This window comes from Schistocerca americana, unplaced genomic scaffold, assembly GCF_021461395.2.
Source record: "Schistocerca americana isolate TAMUIC-IGC-003095 unplaced genomic scaffold, iqSchAmer2.1 HiC_scaffold_973, whole genome shotgun sequence".
In the NCBI taxonomy this organism is placed as follows: Eukaryota; Metazoa; Arthropoda; class Insecta; order Orthoptera; family Acrididae; genus Schistocerca; species Schistocerca americana.
In genome coordinates, this window is record NW_025726756.1 from 27,797 (window position 1) to 47,917 (window position 20,121).

The window sequence follows — 20,121 nt, forward strand, 5'->3', positions numbered from 1 at the left end:
CCACTCTCTAGACTTCATTGAGGTTAGGCCGTTATACCTAAGGCAGATTTGCACTCGATGACACCTCGACAACAGCCGGTCCTCACATTTACGTCTTGCTCTCCTTACGTCGGTATACGAGTCTGTGACGCTGGCTTTGCAACATCTTGCGTGTCTTTAGGCTCGCCGCGACCAACACTTACCACGCACTGACCACAAAACATGGAGGCGCCGGGGCTTGAACCCGGGACCTTTCACATGCAAAGCGAACGCTCTACCAACTGAGCTACGCCCCCAAGCACAAGCAAGCTGCGCTGATCTCCGTTCTTTGCTACTCTTATGTGCACGGACGCGATGGTTGGTTGGTTTGCTGGGGTGAAGGGACCAGAGTACAAAGGCGCGGACACGTTCACATACGCAAGAGTTCCAAGTAGTTTCGATGCTCTGGTATTACGACTGCAAATTCCGTCCGTTTTTAACGTCTTAAATTGAAGGGACAGTCACAAGTTGCTCCGTTTTCACTCCATGTCGACAATCACACAGCACCTGAGGTAACAAGCACATCTGAAGACCCATTGTGCACTCGACTGTTCATGCCAACTCACTGCCTCGCACTTTACTACTGTGTACCACTCTTGTCGTCCAACTGCAAAAGACTGGGCCACAACAACTTTCCGCGTCTCCATTGCACTGCGCAAACTACGAAACGCTCCCCAAACATGGCACTCACCCACGCAGACGACTTTTCCGACTTTACACGACGCTCACGCAACGCTCACGCTAGTGACAGCCTTATTTAGAGCTTGACGTCGCACACAAGCGAATGAGCACATTTCGCCGACGACTTAGGCCGCCCTCCTAGTGTGGCTGTTCGGTGTCTGCAGGCAGCGAGGGGCTGCAAGCTTCCTGTGTTCGCGCCTATGTCACCTCTGCTTGCTTGTCAGAGACAGAGTATCGCAAAACATACAACTCACTCCATGAATTGATTGCTACGGCATCTGTCATCAGCAGTCACAACTAGCAACACCAGTAGCAGCCGACTGCACGTCAAGAATTGGAATGTGCAGTGGGATTTTTGTGAATTCGGCGCAAGGCTGATCTTTGCGACATAGGTTTGAGAATCTTATGGGAACACTTGTACTGTTTCTAAATTAAGTGTAGTGGTGGGAGGAGGGTGCTTCGTGCGCATTACAGCACGCTTGCCAATTGTGGCTGCTAATCGTTGGCTCGTATCTGCCTTGACACATTTTCTGGCTGTGAATTATTCCACTTGCATGGCAGTGTGCGCATGTTGGTGTGTTAAAAATTCTGGAGGCGCTGGGTATCGATCCCAGTACCTCTCGCATGCTAAGCGAGCGCTCTACCATCTGAGCTACGCCCCCTGCTGACGAACTGCGCTACATACAGCCATATCAATGACACAGACCCTTGCACTCCCATTATTCCGCTGACAAACACTACTCTCAATGTGTCCGTGAGGGTGTCTTTCAGGTTTCCTGCATTCTGTATCGAATCGTAGTTGGCCAAAATCAAAGTGGCACGCACGACGTCGAAAATAGCGTTCGGCCAACGCTCTGAGGTAGACGAACGTGTTGTCCACTCTCTAGACTTCATTGAGGTTAGGCCGTTATACCTAAGGCAGATTTGCACTCGATGACACCTCGACAACAGCCGGTCCTCACATTTACGTCTTGCTCTCCTTACGTCGGTATACGAGTCTGTGACGCTGGCTTTGCAACATCTTGCGTGTCTTTAGGCTCGCCGCGACCAACACTTACCACGCACTGACCACAAAACATGGAGGCGCCGGGGCTTGAACCCGGGACCTTTCACATGCAAAGCGAACGCTCTACCAACTGAGCTACGCCCCCAAGCACAAGCAAGCTGCGCTGTTCTCCGTTCTTTGCTACTCTCATGTGCACGGACGCGATGGTTGGTTGGTTTGCAGGGGTGAGGGGACCAGAGTACAAAGGCGCGGACACGTTCACATACGCAAGAGTTCCAAGTAGTTTCGATGCTCTGGTATTACGACTGCAAATTCCGTCCGTTTTTAACGTCTTAAATTGAAGGGACAGTCACAAGTTGCTCCGTTTTCACTCCATGTCGACAATCACACAGCACCTGAGGTAACAAGCACATCTGAAGACCCATTGTGCACTCGACTGTTCATGCCAACTCACTGCCTCGCACTTTACTACTGTGTACCACTCTTGTCGTCCAACTGCAAAAGACTGGGCCACAACAACTTTCCGCGTCTCCATTGCACTGCGCAAACTACGAAACGCTCCCCAAACATGGCACTCACCCACGCAGACGACTTTTCCGACTTTACACGACGCTCACGCAACGCTCACGCTAGTGACAGCCTTATTTAGAGCTTGACGTCGCACACAAGCGAATGAGCACATTTCGCCGACGACTTAGGCCGCCCTCCTAGTGTGGCTGTTCGGTGTCTGCAGGCAGCGAGGGGCTGCAAGCTTCTGTGTTCGCGCCTATGTCACCTCTGCTTGCTTGTCAGAGACAGAGTATCGCAAAACATACAACTCACTCCATGAATTGATTGCTACGGCATCTGTCATCAGCAGTCACAACTAGCAACACCAGTAGCAGCCGACTGCACGTCAAGAATTGGAATGTGCAGTGGGATTTTTGTGAATTCGGCGCAAGGCTGATCTTTGCGACATAGGTTTGAGAATCTTATGGGAACACTTGTACTGTTTCTAAATTAAGTGTAGTGGTGGGAGGAGGGTGCTTCGTGCGCATTACAGCACGCTTGCCAATTGTGGCTGCTAATCGTTGGCTCGTATCTGCCTTGACACATTTTCTGGCTGTGAATTATTCCACTTGCATGGCAGTGTGCGCATGTTGGTGTGTTAAAAATTCTGGAGGCGCTGGGTAACGATCCCAGTACCTCTCGCATGCTAAGCGAGCGCTCTACCATCTGAGCTACGCCCCCTGCTGACGAACTGCGCTACATACAGCCATATCAATGACACAGACCCTTGCACTCCCATTATTCCGCTGACAAACACTACTCTCAATGTGTCCGTGAGGGTGTCTTTCAGGTTTCCTGCATTCTGTATCGAATCGTAGTTGGCCAAAATCAAAGTGGCACGCACGACGTCGAAAATAGCGTTCGGCCAACGCTCTGAGGTAGACGAACGTGTTGTCCACTCTCTAGACTTCATTGAGGTTAGGCCGTTATACCTAAGGCAGATTTGCACTCGATGACACCTCGACAACAGCGGTCCTCACATTTACGTCTTGCTCTCCTTACGTCGGTATACGAGTCTGTGACGCTGGCTTTGCAACATCTTGCGTGTCTTTAGGCTCGCCGCGACCAACACTTACCACGCACTGACCACAAAACATGGAGGCGCCGGGGCTTGAACCCGGGACCTTTCACATGCAAAGCGAACGCTCTACCAACTGAGCTACGCCCCCAAGCACAAGCAAGCTGCGCTGATCTCCGTTCTTTGCTACTCTTATGTGCACGGACGCGATGGTTGGTTGGTTTGCTGGGGTGAAGGGACCAGAGTACAAAGGCGCGGACACGTTCACATACGCAAGAGTTCCAAGTAGTTTCGATGCTCTGGTATTACGACTGCAAATTCCGTCCGTTTTTAACGTCTTAAATTGAAGGTACAGTCACAAGTTGCTCCGTTTTCACTCCATGTCGACAATCACACAGCACCTGAGGTAACAAGCACATCTGAAGACCCATTGTGCACTCGACTGTTCATGCCAACTCACTGCCTCGCACTTTACTACTGTGTACCACTCTTGTCGTCCAACTGCAAAAGACTGGGCCACAACAACTTTCCGCGTCTCCATTGCACTGCGCAAACTACGAAACGCTCCCCAAACATGGCACTCACCCACGCAGACGACTTTTCCGACTTTACACGACGCTCACGCAACGCTCACGCTAGTGACAGCCTTATTTAGAGCTTGACGTCGCACACAAGCGAATGAGCACATTTCGCCGACGACTTAGGCCGCCCTCCTAGTGTGGCTGTTCGGTGTCTGCAGGCAGCGAGGGGCTGCAAGCTTCCTGTGTTCGCGCCTATGTCACCTCTGCTTGCTTGTCAGAGACAGAGTATCGCAAAACATACAACTCACTCCATGAATTGATTGCTACGGCATCTGTCATCAGCAGTCACAACTAGCAACACCAGTAGCAGCCGACTGCACGTCAAGAATTGGAATGTGCAGTGGGATTTTTGTGAATTCGGCGCAAGGCTGATCTTTGCGACATAGGTTTGAGAATCTTATGGGAACACTTGTACAGTTTCTAAATTAAGTGTAGTGGTGGGAGGAGGGTGCTTCGTGCGCATTACAGCACGCTTGCCAATTGTGGCTGCTAATCGTTGGCTCGTATCTGCCTTGACACATTTTCTGGCTGTGATATATTCCACTTGCATGGCAGTGTGCGCATGTTGGTGTGTTAAAAATTCTGGAGGCGCTGGGTATCGATCCCAGTACCTCTCGCATGCTAAGCGAGCGCTCTACCATCTGAGCTACGCCCCCTGCTGACGAAGCTGCGCTACATACAGCCATATCAATGACACAGACCCTTGCACTCCCATTATTCCGCTGACAAACACTACTCTCAATGTGTCCGTGAGGGTGTCTTTCAGGTTTCCTGCATTCTGTATCGAATCGTAGTTGGCCAAAATCAAAGTGGCACGCACGACGTCGAAAATAGCGTTCGGCCAACGCTCTGAGGTAGACGAACGTGTTGTCCACTCTCTAGACTTCATTGAGGTTAGGCCGTTATACCTAAGGCAGATTTGCACCTCGATGACACCTCGACAACAGCCGGTCCTCACATTTACGTCTTGCTCTCCTTACGTCGGTATACGAGTCTGTGACGCTGGCTTTGCAACATCTTGCGTGTCTTTAGGCTCGCCGCGACCAACACTTACCACGCACTGACCACAAAACATGGAGGCGCCGGGGCTTGAACCCGGGACCTTTCACATGCAAAGCGAACGCTCTACCAACTGAGCTACGCCCCCAAGCACAAGCAAGCTGCGCTGATCTCCGTTCTTTGCTACTCTTATGTGCACGGACGCGATGGTTGGTTGGTTTGCTGGGGTGAAGGGACCAGAGTACAAAGGCGCGGACACGTTCACATACGCAAGAGTTCCAAGTAGTTTCGATGCTCTGGTATTACGGCTGCAAATTCCGTCCGTTTTTAACGTCTTAAATTGAAGGGACAGTCACAAGTTGCTCCGTTTTCACTCCATGTCGACAATCACACAGCACCTGAGGTAACAAGCACATCTGAAGACCCATTGTGCACTCGACTGTTCATGCCAACTCACTGCCTCGCACTTTACTACTGTGTACCACTCTTGTCGTCCAACTGCAAAAGACTGGGCCACAACAACTTTCCGCGTCTCCATTGCACTGCGCAAACTACGAAACGCTCCCCAAACATGGCACTCACCCACGCAGACGACTTTTCCGACTTTACACGACGCTCACGCTAGTGACAGCCTTATTTAGAGCTTGACGTCGCACACAAGCGAATGAGCACATTTCGCCGACGACTTAGGCCGCCCTCCTAGTGTGGCTGTTCGGTGTCTGCAGGCAGCGAGGGGCTGCAAGCTTCCTGTGTTCGCGCCTATGTCACCTCTGCTTGCTTGTCAGAGACAGAGTATCGCAAAACATACAACTCACTCCATGAATTGATTGCTACGGCATCTGTCATCAGCAGTCACAACTAGCAACACCAGTAGCAGCCGACTGCACGTCAAGAATTGGAATGTGCAGTGGGATTTTTGTGAATTCGGCGCAAGGCTGATCTTTGCGACATAGGTTTGAGAATCTTATGGGAACACTTGTACTGTTTCTAAATTAAGTGTAGTGGTGGGAGGAGGGTGCTTCGTGCGCATTACAGCACGCTTGCCAATTGTGGCTGCTAATCGTTGGCTCGTATCTGCCTTGACACATTTTCTGGCTGTGAATTATTCCACTTGCATGGCAGTGTGCGCATGTTGGTGTGTTAAAAATTCTGGAGGCGCTGGGTATCGATCCCAGTACCTCTCGCATGCTAAGCGAGCGCTCTACCATCTGAGCTACGCCCCCTGCTGACGAACTGCGCTACATACAGCCATATCAATGACACAGACCCTTGCACTCCCATTATTCCGCTGACAAACACTACTCTCAATGTGTCCGTGAGGGTGTCTTTCAGGTTTCCTGCATTCTGTATCGAATCGTAGTTGGCCAAAATCAAAGTGGCACGCACGACGTCGAAAATAGCGTTCGGCCAACGCTCTGAGGTAGACGAACGTGTTGTCCACTCTCTAGACTTCATTGAGGTTAGGCCGTTATACCTAAGGCAGATTTGCACTCGATGACACCTCGACAACAGCCGGTCCTCACATTTACGTCTTGCTCTCCTTACGTCGGTATACGAGTCTGTGACGCTGGCTTTGCAACATCTTGCGTGTCTTTAGGCTCGCCGCGACCAACACTTACCACGCACTGACCACAAAACATGGAGGCGCCGGGGCTTGAACCCGGGACCTTTCACATGCAAAGCGAACGCTCTACCAACTGAGCTACGCCCCCAAGCACAAGCAAGCTGCGCTGATCTCCGTTCTTTGCTACTCTTATGTGCACGGACGCGATGGTTGGTTGGTTTGCTGGGGTGAAGGGACCAGAGTACAAAGGCGCGGACACGTTCACATACGCAAGAGTTCCAAGTAGTTTCGATGCTCTGGTATTACGACTGCAAATTCCGTCCGTTTTTAACGTCTTAAATTGAAGGGACAGTCACAAGTTGCTCCGTTTTCACTCCATGTCGACAATCACACAGCACCTGAGGTAACAAGCACATCTGAAGACCCATTGTGCACTCGACTGTTCATGCCAACTCACTGCCTCGCACTTTACTACTGTGTACCACTCTTGTCGTCCAACTGCAAAAGACTGGGCCACAACAACTTTCCGCGTCTCCATTGCACTGCGCAAACTACGAAACGCTCCCCAAACATGGCACTCACCCACGCAGACGACTTTTCCGACTTTACACGACGCTCACGCTAGTGACAGCCTTATTTAGAGCTTGACGTCGCACACAAGCGAATGAGCACATTTCGCCGACGACTTAGGCCGCCCTCCTAGTGTGGCTGTTCGGTGTCTGCAGGCAGCGAGGGGCTGCAAGCTTCCTGTGTTCGCGCCTATGTCACCTCTGCTTGCTTGTCAGAGACAGAGTATCGCAAAACATACAACTCACTCCATGAATTGATTGCTACGGCATCTGTCATCAGCAGTCACAACTAGCAACACCAGTAGCAGCCGACTGCACGTCAAGAATTGGAATGTGCAGTGGGATTTTTGTGAATTCGGCGCAAGGCTGATCTTTGCGACATAGGTTTGAGAATCTTATGGGAACACTTGTACTGTTTCTAAATTAAGTGTAGTGGTGGGAGGAGGGTGCTTCGTGCGCATTACAGCACGCTTGCCAATTGTGGCTGCTAATCGTTGGCTCGTATCTGCCTTGACACATTTTCTGGCTGTGAATTATTCCACTTGCATGGCAGTGTGCGCATGTTGGTGTGTTAAAAATTCTGGAGGCGCTGGGTATCGATCCCAGTACCTCTCGCATGCTAAGCGAGCGCTCTACCATCTGAGCTACGCCCCCTGCTGACGAACTGCGCTACATACAGCCATATCAATGACACAGACCCTTGCACTCCCATTATTCCGCTGACAAACACTACTCTCAATGTGTCCGTGAGGGTGTCTTTCAGGTTTCCTGCATTCTGTATCGAATCGTAGTTGGCCAAAATCAAAGTGGCACGCACGACGTCGAAAATAGCGTTCGGCCAACGCTCTGAGGTAGACGAACGTGTTGTCCACTCTCTAGACTTCATTGAGGTTAGGCCGTTATACCTAAGGCAGATTTGCACTCGATGACACCTCGACAACAGCCGGTCCTCACATTTACGTCTTGCTCTCCTTACGTCGGTATACGAGTCTGTGACGCTGGCTTTGCAACATCTTGCGTGTCTTTAGGCTCGCCGCGACCAACACTTACCACGCACTGACCACAAAACATGGAGGCGCCGGGGCTTGAACCCGGGACCTTTCACATGCAAAGCGAACGCTCTACCAACTGAGCTACGCCCCCAAGCACAAGCAAGCTGCGCTGATCTCCGTTCTTTGCTACTCTTATGTGCACGGACGCGATGGTTGGTTGGTTTGCTGGGGTGAAGGGACCAGAGTACAAAGGCGCGGACACGTTCACATACGCAAGAGTTCCAAGTAGTTTCGATGCTCTGGTATTACGGCTGCAAATTCCGTCCGTTTTTAACGTCTTAAATTGAAGGGACAGTCACAAGTTGCTCCGTTTTCACTCCATGTCGACAATCACACAGCACCTGAGGTAACAAGCACATCTGAAGACCCATTGTGCACTCGACTGTTCATGCCAACTCACTGCCTCGCACTTTACTACTGTGTACCACTCTTGTCGTCCAACTGCAAAAGACTGGGCCACAACAACTTTCCGCGTCTCCATTGCACTGCGCAAACTACGAAACGCTCCCCAAACATGGCACTCACCCACGCAGACGACTTTTCCGACTTTACACGACGCTCACGCTAGTGACAGCCTTATTTAGAGCTTGACGTCGCACACAAGCGAATGAGCACATTTCGCCGACGACTTAGGCCGCCCTCCTAGTGTGGCTGTTCGGTGTCTGCAGGCAGCGAGGGGCTGCAAGCTTCCTGTGTTCGCGCCTATGTCACCTCTGCTTGCTTGTCAGAGACAGAGTATCGCAAAACATACAACTCACTCCATGAATTGATTGCTACGGCATCTGTCATCAGCAGTCACAACTAGCAACACCAGTAGCAGCCGACTGCACGTCAAGAATTGGAATGTGCAGTGGGATTTTTGTGAATTCGGCGCAAGGCTGATCTTTGCGACATAGGTTTGAGAATCTTATGGGAACACTTGTACTGTTTCTAAATTAAGTGTAGTGGTGGGAGGAGGGTGCTTCGTGCGCATTACAGCACGCTTGCCAATTGTGGCTGCTAATCGTTGGCTCGTATCTGCCTTGACACATTTTCTGGCTGTGAATTATTCCACTTGCATGGCAGTGTGCGCATGTTGGTGTGTTAAAAATTCTGGAGGCGCTGGGTATCGATCCCAGTACCTCTCGCATGCTAAGCGAGCGCTCTACCATCTGAGCTACGCCCCCTGCTGACGAACTGCGCTACATACAGCCATATCAATGACACAGACCCTTGCACTCCCATTATTCCGCTGACAAACACTACTCTCAATGTGTCCGTGAGGGTGTCTTTCAGGTTTCCTGCATTCTGTATCGAATCGTAGTTGGCCAAAATCAAAGTGGCACGCACGACGTCGAAAATAGCGTTCGGCCAACGCTCTGAGGTAGACGAACGTGTTGTCCACTCTCTAGACTTCATTGAGGTTAGGCCGTTATACCTAAGGCAGATTTGCACTCGATGACACCTCGACAACAGCCGGTCCTCACATTTACGTCTTGCTCTCCTTACGTCGGTATACGAGTCTGTGACGCTGGCTTTGCAACATCTTGCGTGTCTTTAGGCTCGCCGCGACCAACACTTACCACGCACTGACCACAAAACATGGAGGCGCCGGGGCTTGAACCCGGGACCTTTCACATGCAAAGCGAACGCTCTACCAACTGAGCTACGCCCCCAAGCACAAGCAAGCTGCGCTGATCTCCGTTCTTTGCTACTCTTATGTGCACGGACGCGATGGTTGGTTGGTTTGCTGGGGTGAAGGGACCAGAGTACAAAGGCGCGGACACGTTCACATACGCAAGAGTTCCAAGTAGTTTCGATGCTCTGGTATTACGACTGCAAATTCCGTCCGTTTTTAACGTCTTAAATTGAAGGGACAGTCACAAGTTGCTCCGTTTTCACTCCATGTCGACAATCACACAGCACCTGAGGTAACAAGCACATCTGAAGACCCATTGTGCACTCGACTGTTCATGCCAACTCACTGCCTCGCACTTTACTACTGTGTACCACTCTTGTCGTCCAACTGCAAAAGACTGGGCCACAACAACTTTCCGCGTCTCCATTGCACTGCGCAAACTACGAAACGCTCCCCAAACATGGCACTCACCCACGCAGACGACTTTTCCGACTTTACACGACGCTCACGCTAGTGACAGCCTTATTTAGAGCTTGACGTCGCACACAAGCGAATGAGCACATTTCGCCGACGACTTAGGCCGCCCTCCTAGTGTGGCTGTTCGGTGTCTGCAGGCAGCGAGGGGCTGCAAGCTTCCTGTGTTCGCGCCTATGTCACCTCTGCTTGCTTGTCAGAGACAGAGTATCGCAAAACATACAACTCACTCCATGAATTGATTGCTACGGCATCTGTCATCAGCAGTCACAACTAGCAACACCAGTAGCAGCCGACTGCACGTCAAGAATTGGAATGTGCAGTGGGATTTTTGTGAATTCGGCGCAAGGCTGATCTTTGCGACATAGGTTTGAGAATCTTATGGGAACACTTGTACTGTTTCTAAATTAAGTGTAGTGGTGGGAGGAGGGTGCTTCGTGCGCATTACAGCACGCTTGCCAATTGTGGCTGCTAATCGTTGGCTCGTATCTGCCTTGACACATTTTCTGGCTGTGAATTATTCCACTTGCATGGCAGTGTGCGCATGTTGGTGTGTTAAAAATTCTGGAGGCGCTGGGTATCGATCCCAGTACCTCTCGCATGCTAAGCGAGCGCTCTACCATCTGAGCTACGCCCCCTGCTGACGAACTGCGCTACATACAGCCATATCAATGACACAGACCCTTGCACTCCCATTATTCCGCTGACAAACACTACTCTCAATGTGTCCGTGAGGGTGTCTTTCAGGTTTCCTGCATTCTGTATCGAATCGTAGTTGGCCAAAATCAAAGTGGCACGCACGACGTCGAAAATAGCGTTCGGCCAACGCTCTGAGGTAGACGAACGTGTTGTCCACTCTCTAGACTTCATTGAGGTTAGGCCGTTATACCTAAGGCAGATTTGCACTCGATGACACCTCGACAACAGCCGGTCCTCACATTTACGTCTTGCTCTCCTTACGTCGGTATACGAGTCTGTGACGCTGGCTTTGCAACATCTTGCGTGTCTTTAGGCTCGCCGCGACCAACACTTACCACGCACTGACCACAAAACATGGAGGCGCCGGGGCTTGAACCCGGGACCTTTCACATGCAAAGCGAACGCTCTACCAACTGAGCTACGCCCCCAAGCACAAGCAAGCTGCGCTGATCTCCGTTCTTTGCTACTCTTATGTGCACGGACGCGATGGTTGGTTGGTTTGCTGGGGTGAAGGGACCAGAGTACAAAGGCGCGGACACGTTCACATACGCAAGAGTTCCAAGTAGTTTCGATGCTCTGGTATTACGACTGCAAATTCCGTCCGTTTTTAACGTCTTAAATTGAAGGGACAGTCACAAGTTGCTCCGTTTTCACTCCATGTCGACAATCACACAGCACCTGAGGTAACAAGCACATCTGAAGACCCATTGTGCACTCGACTGTTCATGCCAACTCACTGCCTCGCACTTTACTACTGTGTACCACTCTTGTCGTCCAACTGCAAAAGACTGGGCCACAACAACTTTCCGCGTCTCCATTGCACTGCGCAAACTACGAAACGCTCCCCAAACATGGCACTCACCCACGCAGACGACTTTTCCGACTTTACACGACGCTCACGCAACGCTCACGCTAGTGACAGCCTTATTTAGAGCTTGACGTCGCACACAAGCGAATGAGCACATTTCGCCGACGACTTAGGCCGCCCTCCTAGTGTGGCTGTTCGGTGTCTGCAGGCAGCGAGGGGCTGCAAGCTTCCTGTGTTCGCGCCTATGTCACCTCTGCTTGCTTGTCAGAGACAGAGTATCGCAAAACATACAACTCACTCCATGAATTGATTGCTACGGCATCTGTCATCAGCAGTCACAACTAGCAACACCAGTAGCAGCCGACTGCACGTCAAGAATTGGAATGTGCAGTGGGATTTTTGTGAATTCGGCGCAAGGCTGATCTTTGCGACATAGGTTTGAGAATCTTATGGGAACACTTGTACTGTTTCTAAATTAAGTGTAGTGGTGGGAGGAGGGTGCTTCGTGCGCATTACAGCACGCTTGCCAATTGTGGCTGCTAATCGTTGGCTCGTATCTGCCTTGACACATTTTCTGGCTGTGAATTATTCCACTTGCATGGCAGTGTGCGCATGTTGGTGTGTTAAAAATTCTGGAGGCGCTGGGTATCGATCCCAGTACCTCTCGCATGCTAAGCGAGCGCTCTACCATCTGAGCTACGCCCCCTGCTGACGAACTGCGCTACATACAGCCATATCAATGACACAGACCCTTGCACACCCATTATTCCGCTGACAAACACTACTCTCAATGTGTCCGTGAGGGTGTCTTTCAGGTTTCCTGCATTCTGTATCGAATCGTAGTTGGCCAAAATCAAAGTGGCACGCACGACGTCGAAAATAGCGTTCGGCCAACGCTCTGAGGTAGACGAACGTGTTGTCCACTCTCTAGACTTCATTGAGGTTAGGCCGTTATACCTAAGGCAGATTTGCACTCGATGACACCTCGACAACAGCCGGTCCTCACATTTACGTCTTGCTCTCCTTACGTCGGTATACGAGTCTGTGACGCTGGCTTTGCAACATCTTGCGTGTCTTTAGGCTCGCCGCGACCAACACTTACCACGCACTGACCACAAAACATGGAGGCGCCGGGGCTTGAACCCGGGACCTTTCACATGCAAAGCGAACGCTCTACCAACTGAGCTACGCCCCCAAGCACAAGCAAGCTGCGCTGATCTCCGTTCTTTGCTACTCTTATGTGCACGGACGCGATGGTTGGTTGGTTTGCTGGGGTGAAGGGACCAGAGTACAAAGGCGCGGACACGTTCACATACGCAAGAGTTCCAAGTAGTTTCGATGCTCTGGTATTACGACTGCAAATTCCGTCCGTTTTTAACGTCTTAAATTGAAGGTACAGTCACAAGTTGCTCCGTTTTCACTCCATGTCGACAATCACACAGCACCTGAGGTAACAAGCACATCTGAAGACCCATTGTGCACTCGACTGTTCATGCCAACTCACTGCCTCGCACTTTACTACTGTGTACCACTCTTGTCGTCCAACTGCAAAAGACTGGGCCACAACAACTTTCCGCGTCTCCATTGCACTGCGCAAACTACGAAACGCTCCCCAAACATGCCACTCACCCACGCAGACGACTTTTCCGACTTTACACGACGCTCACGCAACGCTCACGCTAGTGACAGCCTTATTTAGAGCTTGACGTCGCACACAAGCGAATGAGCACATTTCGCCGACGACTTAGGCCGCCCTCCTAGTGTGGCTGTTCGGTGTCTGCAGGCAGCGAGGGGCTGCAAGCTTCCTGTGTTCGCGCCTATGTCACCTCTGCTTGCTTGTCAGAGACAGAGTATCGCAAAACATACAACTCACTCCATGAATTGATTGCTACGGCATCTGTCATCAGCAGTCACAACTAGCAACACCAGTAGCAGCCGACTGCACGTCAAGAATTGGAATGTGCAGTGGGATTTTTGTGAATTCGGCGCAAGGCTGATCTTTGCGACATAGGTTTGAGAATCTTATGGGAACACTTGTACTGTTTCTAAATTAAGTGTAGTGGTGGGAGGAGGGTGCTTCGTGCGCATTACAGCACGCTTGCCAATTGTGGCTGCTAATCGTTGGCTCGTATCTGCCTTGACACATTTTCTGGCTGTGAATTATTCCACTTGCATGGCAGTGTGCGCATGTTGGTGTGTTAAAAATTCTGGAGGCGCTGGGTATCGATCCCAGTACCTCTCGCATGCTAAGCGAGCGCTCTACCATCTGAGCTACGCCCCCTGCTGACGAACTGCGCTACATACAGCCATATCAATGACACAGACCCTTGCACTCCCATTATTCCGCTGACAAACACTACTCTCAATGTGTCCGTGAGGGTGTCTTTCAGGTTTCCTGCATTCTGTATCGAATCGTAGTTGGCCAAAATCAAAGTGGCACGCACGACGTCGAAAATAGCGTTCGGCCAACGCTCTGAGGTAGACGAACGTGTTGTCCACTCTCTAGACTTCATTGAGGTTAGGCCGTTATACCTAAGGCAGATTTGCACTCGATGACACCTCGACAACAGCCGGTCCTCACATTTACGTCTTGCTCTCCTTACGTCGGTATACGAGTCTGTGACGCTGGCTTTGCAACATCTTGCGTGTCTTTAGGCTCGCCGCGACCAACACTTACCACGCACTGACCACAAAACATGGAGGCGCCGGGGCTTGAACCCGGGACCTTTCACATGCAAAGCGAACGCTCTACCAACTGAGCTACGCCCCCAAGCACAAGCAAGCTGCGCTGATCTCCGTTCTTTGCTACTCTTATGTGCACGGACGCGATGGTTGGTTGGTTTGCTGGGGTGAAGGGACCAGAGTACAAAGGCGCGGACACGTTCACATACGCAAGAGTTCCAAGTAGTTTCGATGCTCTGGTATTACGACTGCAAATTCCGTCCGTTTTTAACGTCTTAAATTGAAGGGACAGTCACAAGTTGCTCCGTTTTCACTCCATGTCGACAATCACACAGCACCTGAGGTAACAAGCACATCTGAAGACCCATTGTGCACTCGACTGTTCATGCCAACTCACTGCCTCGCACTTTACTACTGTGTACCACTCTTGTCGTCCAACTGCAAAAGACTGGGCCACAACAACTTTCCGCGTCTCCATTGCACTGCGCAAACTACGAAACGCTCCCCAAACATGGCACTCACCCACGCAGACGACTTTTCCGACTTTACACGACGCTCACGCTAGTGACAGCCTTATTTAGAGCTTGACGTCGCACACAAGCGAATGAGCACATTTCGCCGACGACTTAGGCCGCCCTCCTAGTGTGGCTGTTCGGTGTCTGCAGGCAGCGAGGGGCTGCAAGCTTCCTGTGTTCGCGCCTATGTCACCTCTGCTTGCTTGTCAGAGACAGAGTATCGCAAAACATACAACTCACTCCATGAATTGATTGCTACGGCATCTGTCATCAGCAGTCACAACTAGCAACACCAGTAGCAGCCGACTGCACGTCAAGAATTGGAATGTGCAGTGGGATTTTTGTGAATTCGGCGCAAGGCTGATCTTTGCGACATAGGTTTGAGAATCTTATGGGAACACTTGTACTGTTTCTAAATTAAGTGTAGTGGTGGGAGGAGGGTGCTTCGTGCGCATTACAGCACGCTTGCCAATTGTGGCTGCTAATCGTTGGCTCGTATCTGCCTTGACACATTTTCTGGCTGTGAATTATTCCACTTGCATGGCAGTGTGCGCATGTTGGTGTGTTAAAAATTCTGGAGGCGCTGGGTATCGATCCCAGTACCTCTCGCATGCTAAGCGAGCGCTCTACCATCTGAGCTACGCCCCCTGCTGACGAACTGCGCTACATACAGCCATATCAATGACACAGACCCTTGCACACCCATTATTCCGCTGACAAACACTACTCTCAATGTGTCCGTGAGGGTGTCTTTCAGGTTTCCTGCATTCTGTATCGAATCGTAGTTGGCCAAAATCAAAGTGGCACGCACGACGTCGAAAATAGCGTTCGGCCAACGCTCTGAGGTAGACGAACGTGTTGTCCACTCTCTAGACTTCATTGAGGTTAGGCCGTTATACCTAAGGCAGATTTGCACTCGATGACACCTCGACAACAGCCGGTCCTCACATTTACGTCTTGCTCTCCTTACGTCGGTATACGAGTCTGTGACGCTGGCTTTGCAACATCTTGCGTGTCTTTAGGCTCGCCGCGACCAACACTTACCACGCACTGACCACAAAACATGGAGGCGCCGGGGCTTGAACCCGGGACCTTTCACATGCAAAGCGAACGCTCTACCAACTGAGCTACGCCCCCAAGCACAAGCAAGCTGCGCTGATCTCCGTTCTTTGCTACTCTTATGTGCACGGACGCGATGGTTGGTTGGTTTGCTGGGGTGAAGGGACCAGAGTACAAAGGCGCGGACACGTTCACATACGCAAGAGTTCCAAGTAGTTTCGATGCTCTGGTATTACGACTGCAAATTCCGTCCGTTTTTAACGTCTTAAATTGAAGGTACAGTCACAAGTTGCTCCGTTTTCACTCCATGTCGACAATCACACAGCACCTGAGGTAACAAGCACATCTGAAGACCCATTGTGCACTCGACTGTTCATGCCAACTCACTGCCTCGCACTTTACTACTGTGTACCACTCTTGTCGTCCAACTGCAAAAGACTGGGCCACAACAACTTTCCGCGTCTCCATTGCACTGCGCAAACTACGAAACGCTCCCCAAACATGGCACTCACCCACGCAGACGACTTTTCCGACTTTACACGACGCTCACGCTAGTGACAGCCTTATTTAGAGCTTGACGTCGCACACAAGCGAATGAGCACATTTCGCCGACGACTTAGGCCGCCCTCCTAGTGTGGCTGTTCGGTGTCTGCAGGCAGCGAGGGGCTGCAAGCTTCCTGTGTTCGCGCCTATGTCACCTCTGCTTGCTTGTCAGAGACAGAGTATCGCAAAACATACAACTCACTCCATGAATTGATTGCTACGGCATCTGTCATCAGCAGTCACAACTAGCAACACCAGTAGCAGCCGACTGCACGTCAAGAATTGGAATGTGCAGTGGGATTTTTGTGAATTCGGCGCAAGGCTGATCTTTGCGACATAGGTTTGAGAATCTTATGGGAACACTTGTACTGTTTCTAAATTAAGTGTAGTGGTGGGAGGAGGGTGCTTCGTGCGCATTACAGCACGCTTGCCAATTGTGGCTGCTAATCGTTGGCTCGTATCTGCCTTGACACATTTTCTGGCTGTGAATTATTCCACTTGCATGGCAGTGTGCGCATGTTGGTGTGTTAAAAATTCTGGAGGCGCTGGGTATCGATCCCAGTACCTCTCGCATGCTAAGCGAGCGCTCTACCATCTGAGCTACGCCCCCTGCTGACGAACTGCGCTACATACAGCCATATCAATGACACAGACCCTTGCACTCCCATTATTCCGCTGACAAACACTACTCTCAATGTGTCCGTGAGGGTGTCTTTCAGGTTTCCTGCATTCTGTATCGAATCGTAGTTGGCCAAAATCAAAGTGGCACGCACGACGTCGAAAATAGCGTTCGGCCAACGCTCTGAGGTAGACGAACGTGTTGTCCACTCTCTAGACTTCATTGAGGTTAGGCCGTTATACCTAAGGCAGATTTGCACTCGATGACACCTCGACAACAGCCGGTCCTCACATTTACGTCTTGCTCTCCTTACGTCGGTATACGAGTCTGTGACGCTGGCTTTGCAACATCTTGCGTGTCTTTAGGCTCGCCGCGACCAACACTTACCACGCACTGACCACAAAACATGGAGGCGCCGGGGCTTGAACCCGGGACCTTTCACATGCAAAGCGAACGCTCTACCAACTGAGCTACGCCCCCAAGCACAAGCAAGCTGCGCTGATCTCCGTTCTTTGCTACTCTTATGTGCACGGACGCGATGGTTGGTTGGTTTGCTGGGGTGAAGGGACCAGAGTACAAAGGCGCGGACACGTTCACATACGCAAGAGTTCCAAGTAGTTTCGATGCTCTGGTATTACGACTGCAAATTCCGTCCGTTTTTAACGTCTTAAATTGAAGGGACAGTCACAAGTTGCTCCGTTTTCACTCCATGTCGACAATCACACAGCACCTGAGGTAACAAGCACATCTGAAGACCCATTGTGCACTCGACTGTTCATGCCAACTCACTGCCTCGCACTTTACTACTGTGTACCACTCTTGTCGTCCAACTGCAAAAGACTGGGCCACAACAACTTTCCGCGTCTCCATTGCACTGCGCAAACTACGAAACGCTCCCCAAACATGGCACTCACCCACGCAGACGACTTTTCCGACTTTACACGACGCTCACGCTAGTGACAGCCTTATTTAGAGCTTGACGTCGCACACAAGCGAATGAGCACATTTCGCCGACGACTTAGGCCGCCCTCCTAGTGTGGCTGTTCGGTGTCTGCAGGCAGCGAGGGGCTGCAAGCTTCCTGTGTTCGCGCCTATGTCACCTCTGCTTGCTTGTCAGAGACAGAGTATCGCAAAACATACAACTCACTCCATGAATTGATTGCTACGGCATCTGTCATCAGCAGTCACAACTAGCAACACCAGTAGCAGCCGACTGCACGTCAAGAATTGGAATGTGCAGTGGGATTTTTGTGAATTCGGCGCAAGGCTGATCTTTGCGACATAGGTTTGAGAATCTTATGGGAACACTTGTACTGTTTCTAAATTAAGTGTAGTGGTGGGAGGAGGGTGCTTCGTGCGCATTACAGCACGCTTGCCAATTGTGGCTGCTAATCGTTGGCTCGTATCTGCCTTGACACATTTTCTGGCTGTGAATTATTCCACTTGCATGGCAGTGTGCGCATGTTGGTGTGTTAAAAATTCTGGAGGCGCTGGGTATCGATCCCAGTACCTCTCGCATGCTAAGCGAGCGCTCTACCATCTGAGCTACGCCCCCTGCTGACGAACTGCGCTACATACAGCCATATCAATGACACAGACCCTTGCACTCCCATTATTCCGCTGACAAACACTACTCTCAATGTGTCCGTGAGGGTGTCTTTCAGGTTTCCTGCATTCTGTATCGAATCGTAGTTGGCCAAAATCAAAGTGGCACGCACGACGTCGAAAATAGCGTTCGGCCAACGCTCTGAGGTAGACGAACGTGTTGTCCACTCTCTAGACTTCATTGAGGTTAGGCCGTTATACCTAAGGCAGATTTGCACTCGATGACACCTCGACAACAGCCGGTCCTCACATTTACGTCTTGCTCTCCTTACGTCGGTATACGAGTCTGTGACGCTGGCTTTGCAACATCTTGCGTGTCTTTAGGCTCGCCGCGACCAACACTTACCACGCACTGACCACAAAACATGGAGGCGCCGGGGCTTGAACCCGGGACCTTTCACATGCAAAGCGAACGCTCTACCAACTGAGCTACGCCCCCAAGCACAAGCAAGCTGCGCTGATCTCCGTTCTTTGCTACTCTTATGTGCACGGACGCGATGGTTGGTTGGTTTGCTGGGGTGAAGGGACCAGAGTACAAAGGCGCGGACACGTTCACATACGCAAGAGTTCCAAGTAGTTTCGATGCTCTGGTATTACGACTGCAAATTCCGTCCGTTTTTAACGTCTTAAATTGAAGGGACAGTCACAAGTTGCTCCGTTTTCACTCCATGTCGACAATCACACAGCACCTGAGGTAACAAGCACATCTGAAGACCCATTGTGCACTCGACTGTTCATGCCAACTCACTGCCTCGCACTTTACTACTGTGTACCACTCTTGTCGTCCAACTGCAAAAGACTGGGCCACAACAACTTTCCGCGTCTCCATTGCACTGCGCAAACTACGAAACGCTCCCCAAACATGGCACTCACCCACGCAGACGACTTTTCCGACTTTACACGACGCTCACGCAACGCTCACGCTAGTGACAGCCTTATTTAGAGCTTGACGTCGCACACAAGCGAATGAGCACATTTCGCCGACGACTTAGGCCGCCCTCCTAGTGTGGCTGTTCGGTGTCTGCAGGCAGCGAGGGGCTGCAAGCTTCCTGTGTTCGCGCCTATGTCACCTCTGCTTGCTTGTCAGAGACAGAGTATCGCAAAACATACAACTCACTCCATGAATTGATTGCTACGGCATCTGTCATCAGCAGTCACAACTAGCAACACCAGTAGCAGCCGACTGCACGTCAAGAATTGGAATGTGCAGTGGGATTTTTGTGAATTCGGCGCAAGGCTGATCTTTGCGACATAGGTTTGAGAATCTTATGGGAACACTTGTACTGTTTCTAAATTAAGTGTAGTGGTGGGAGGAGGGTGCTTCGTGCGCATTACAGCACGCTTGCCAATTGTGGCTGCTAATCGTTGGCTCGTATCTGCCTTGACACATTTTCTGGCTGTGAATTATTCCACTTGCATGGCAGTGTGCGCATGTTGGTGTGTTAAAAATTCTGGAGGCGCT

At 51.0% G+C, this 20,121-nt stretch overlaps 25 non-coding genes across 25 annotated transcripts; all 25 read right to left on the minus strand.

The window, feature by feature from the left end:
* Positions 1-202: 202 nt before the first annotated feature.
* Positions 203-275, minus strand: Trnaa-ugc. The gene has a single exon. It is a non-coding gene; the product is annotated as a tRNA-Ala (tRNA).
* Positions 276-1,288: 1,013 nt separating this feature from the next.
* On the minus strand, positions 1,289-1,361 carry Trnaa-agc. Its single transcript has one exon. It is a non-coding gene; the product is annotated as a tRNA-Ala (tRNA).
* Positions 1,362-1,777: 416 nt separating this feature from the next.
* On the minus strand, positions 1,778-1,850 carry Trnaa-ugc. Its single transcript has one exon. It is a non-coding gene; the product is annotated as a tRNA-Ala (tRNA).
* Positions 1,851-2,862: 1,012 nt separating this feature from the next.
* Positions 2,863-2,935, minus strand: Trnaa-agc. The gene has a single exon. It is a non-coding gene; the product is annotated as a tRNA-Ala (tRNA).
* Positions 2,936-3,350: 415 nt separating this feature from the next.
* Trnaa-ugc lies at positions 3,351-3,423 on the minus strand. The gene has a single exon. It is a non-coding gene; the product is annotated as a tRNA-Ala (tRNA).
* A 1,013-nt stretch (positions 3,424-4,436) lies between these two features.
* Trnaa-agc lies at positions 4,437-4,509 on the minus strand. Its single transcript has one exon. It is a non-coding gene; the product is annotated as a tRNA-Ala (tRNA).
* Positions 4,510-4,927: 418 nt separating this feature from the next.
* Positions 4,928-5,000, minus strand: Trnaa-ugc. Its single transcript has one exon. It is a non-coding gene; the product is annotated as a tRNA-Ala (tRNA).
* Positions 5,001-6,002: 1,002 nt separating this feature from the next.
* Trnaa-agc lies at positions 6,003-6,075 on the minus strand. The gene has a single exon. It is a non-coding gene; the product is annotated as a tRNA-Ala (tRNA).
* Positions 6,076-6,491: 416 nt separating this feature from the next.
* Trnaa-ugc lies at positions 6,492-6,564 on the minus strand. Its single transcript has one exon. It is a non-coding gene; the product is annotated as a tRNA-Ala (tRNA).
* A 1,002-nt stretch (positions 6,565-7,566) lies between these two features.
* Positions 7,567-7,639, minus strand: Trnaa-agc. Its single transcript has one exon. It is a non-coding gene; the product is annotated as a tRNA-Ala (tRNA).
* Positions 7,640-8,055: 416 nt separating this feature from the next.
* On the minus strand, positions 8,056-8,128 carry Trnaa-ugc. Its single transcript has one exon. It is a non-coding gene; the product is annotated as a tRNA-Ala (tRNA).
* Positions 8,129-9,130: 1,002 nt separating this feature from the next.
* Positions 9,131-9,203, minus strand: Trnaa-agc. The gene has a single exon. It is a non-coding gene; the product is annotated as a tRNA-Ala (tRNA).
* Positions 9,204-9,619: 416 nt separating this feature from the next.
* Positions 9,620-9,692, minus strand: Trnaa-ugc. The gene has a single exon. It is a non-coding gene; the product is annotated as a tRNA-Ala (tRNA).
* Positions 9,693-10,694: 1,002 nt separating this feature from the next.
* Positions 10,695-10,767, minus strand: Trnaa-agc. The gene has a single exon. It is a non-coding gene; the product is annotated as a tRNA-Ala (tRNA).
* Positions 10,768-11,183: 416 nt separating this feature from the next.
* Trnaa-ugc lies at positions 11,184-11,256 on the minus strand. The gene has a single exon. It is a non-coding gene; the product is annotated as a tRNA-Ala (tRNA).
* Positions 11,257-12,269: 1,013 nt separating this feature from the next.
* On the minus strand, positions 12,270-12,342 carry Trnaa-agc. The gene has a single exon. It is a non-coding gene; the product is annotated as a tRNA-Ala (tRNA).
* Positions 12,343-12,758: 416 nt separating this feature from the next.
* Positions 12,759-12,831, minus strand: Trnaa-ugc. The gene has a single exon. It is a non-coding gene; the product is annotated as a tRNA-Ala (tRNA).
* A 1,013-nt stretch (positions 12,832-13,844) lies between these two features.
* On the minus strand, positions 13,845-13,917 carry Trnaa-agc. The gene has a single exon. It is a non-coding gene; the product is annotated as a tRNA-Ala (tRNA).
* A 416-nt stretch (positions 13,918-14,333) lies between these two features.
* On the minus strand, positions 14,334-14,406 carry Trnaa-ugc. The gene has a single exon. It is a non-coding gene; the product is annotated as a tRNA-Ala (tRNA).
* Positions 14,407-15,408: 1,002 nt separating this feature from the next.
* Trnaa-agc lies at positions 15,409-15,481 on the minus strand. The gene has a single exon. It is a non-coding gene; the product is annotated as a tRNA-Ala (tRNA).
* A 416-nt stretch (positions 15,482-15,897) lies between these two features.
* Positions 15,898-15,970, minus strand: Trnaa-ugc. Its single transcript has one exon. It is a non-coding gene; the product is annotated as a tRNA-Ala (tRNA).
* A 1,002-nt stretch (positions 15,971-16,972) lies between these two features.
* Trnaa-agc lies at positions 16,973-17,045 on the minus strand. Its single transcript has one exon. It is a non-coding gene; the product is annotated as a tRNA-Ala (tRNA).
* Positions 17,046-17,461: 416 nt separating this feature from the next.
* Positions 17,462-17,534, minus strand: Trnaa-ugc. The gene has a single exon. It is a non-coding gene; the product is annotated as a tRNA-Ala (tRNA).
* A 1,002-nt stretch (positions 17,535-18,536) lies between these two features.
* Positions 18,537-18,609, minus strand: Trnaa-agc. The gene has a single exon. It is a non-coding gene; the product is annotated as a tRNA-Ala (tRNA).
* A 416-nt stretch (positions 18,610-19,025) lies between these two features.
* Positions 19,026-19,098, minus strand: Trnaa-ugc. The gene has a single exon. It is a non-coding gene; the product is annotated as a tRNA-Ala (tRNA).
* Positions 19,099-20,121: the final 1,023 nt, after the last annotated feature.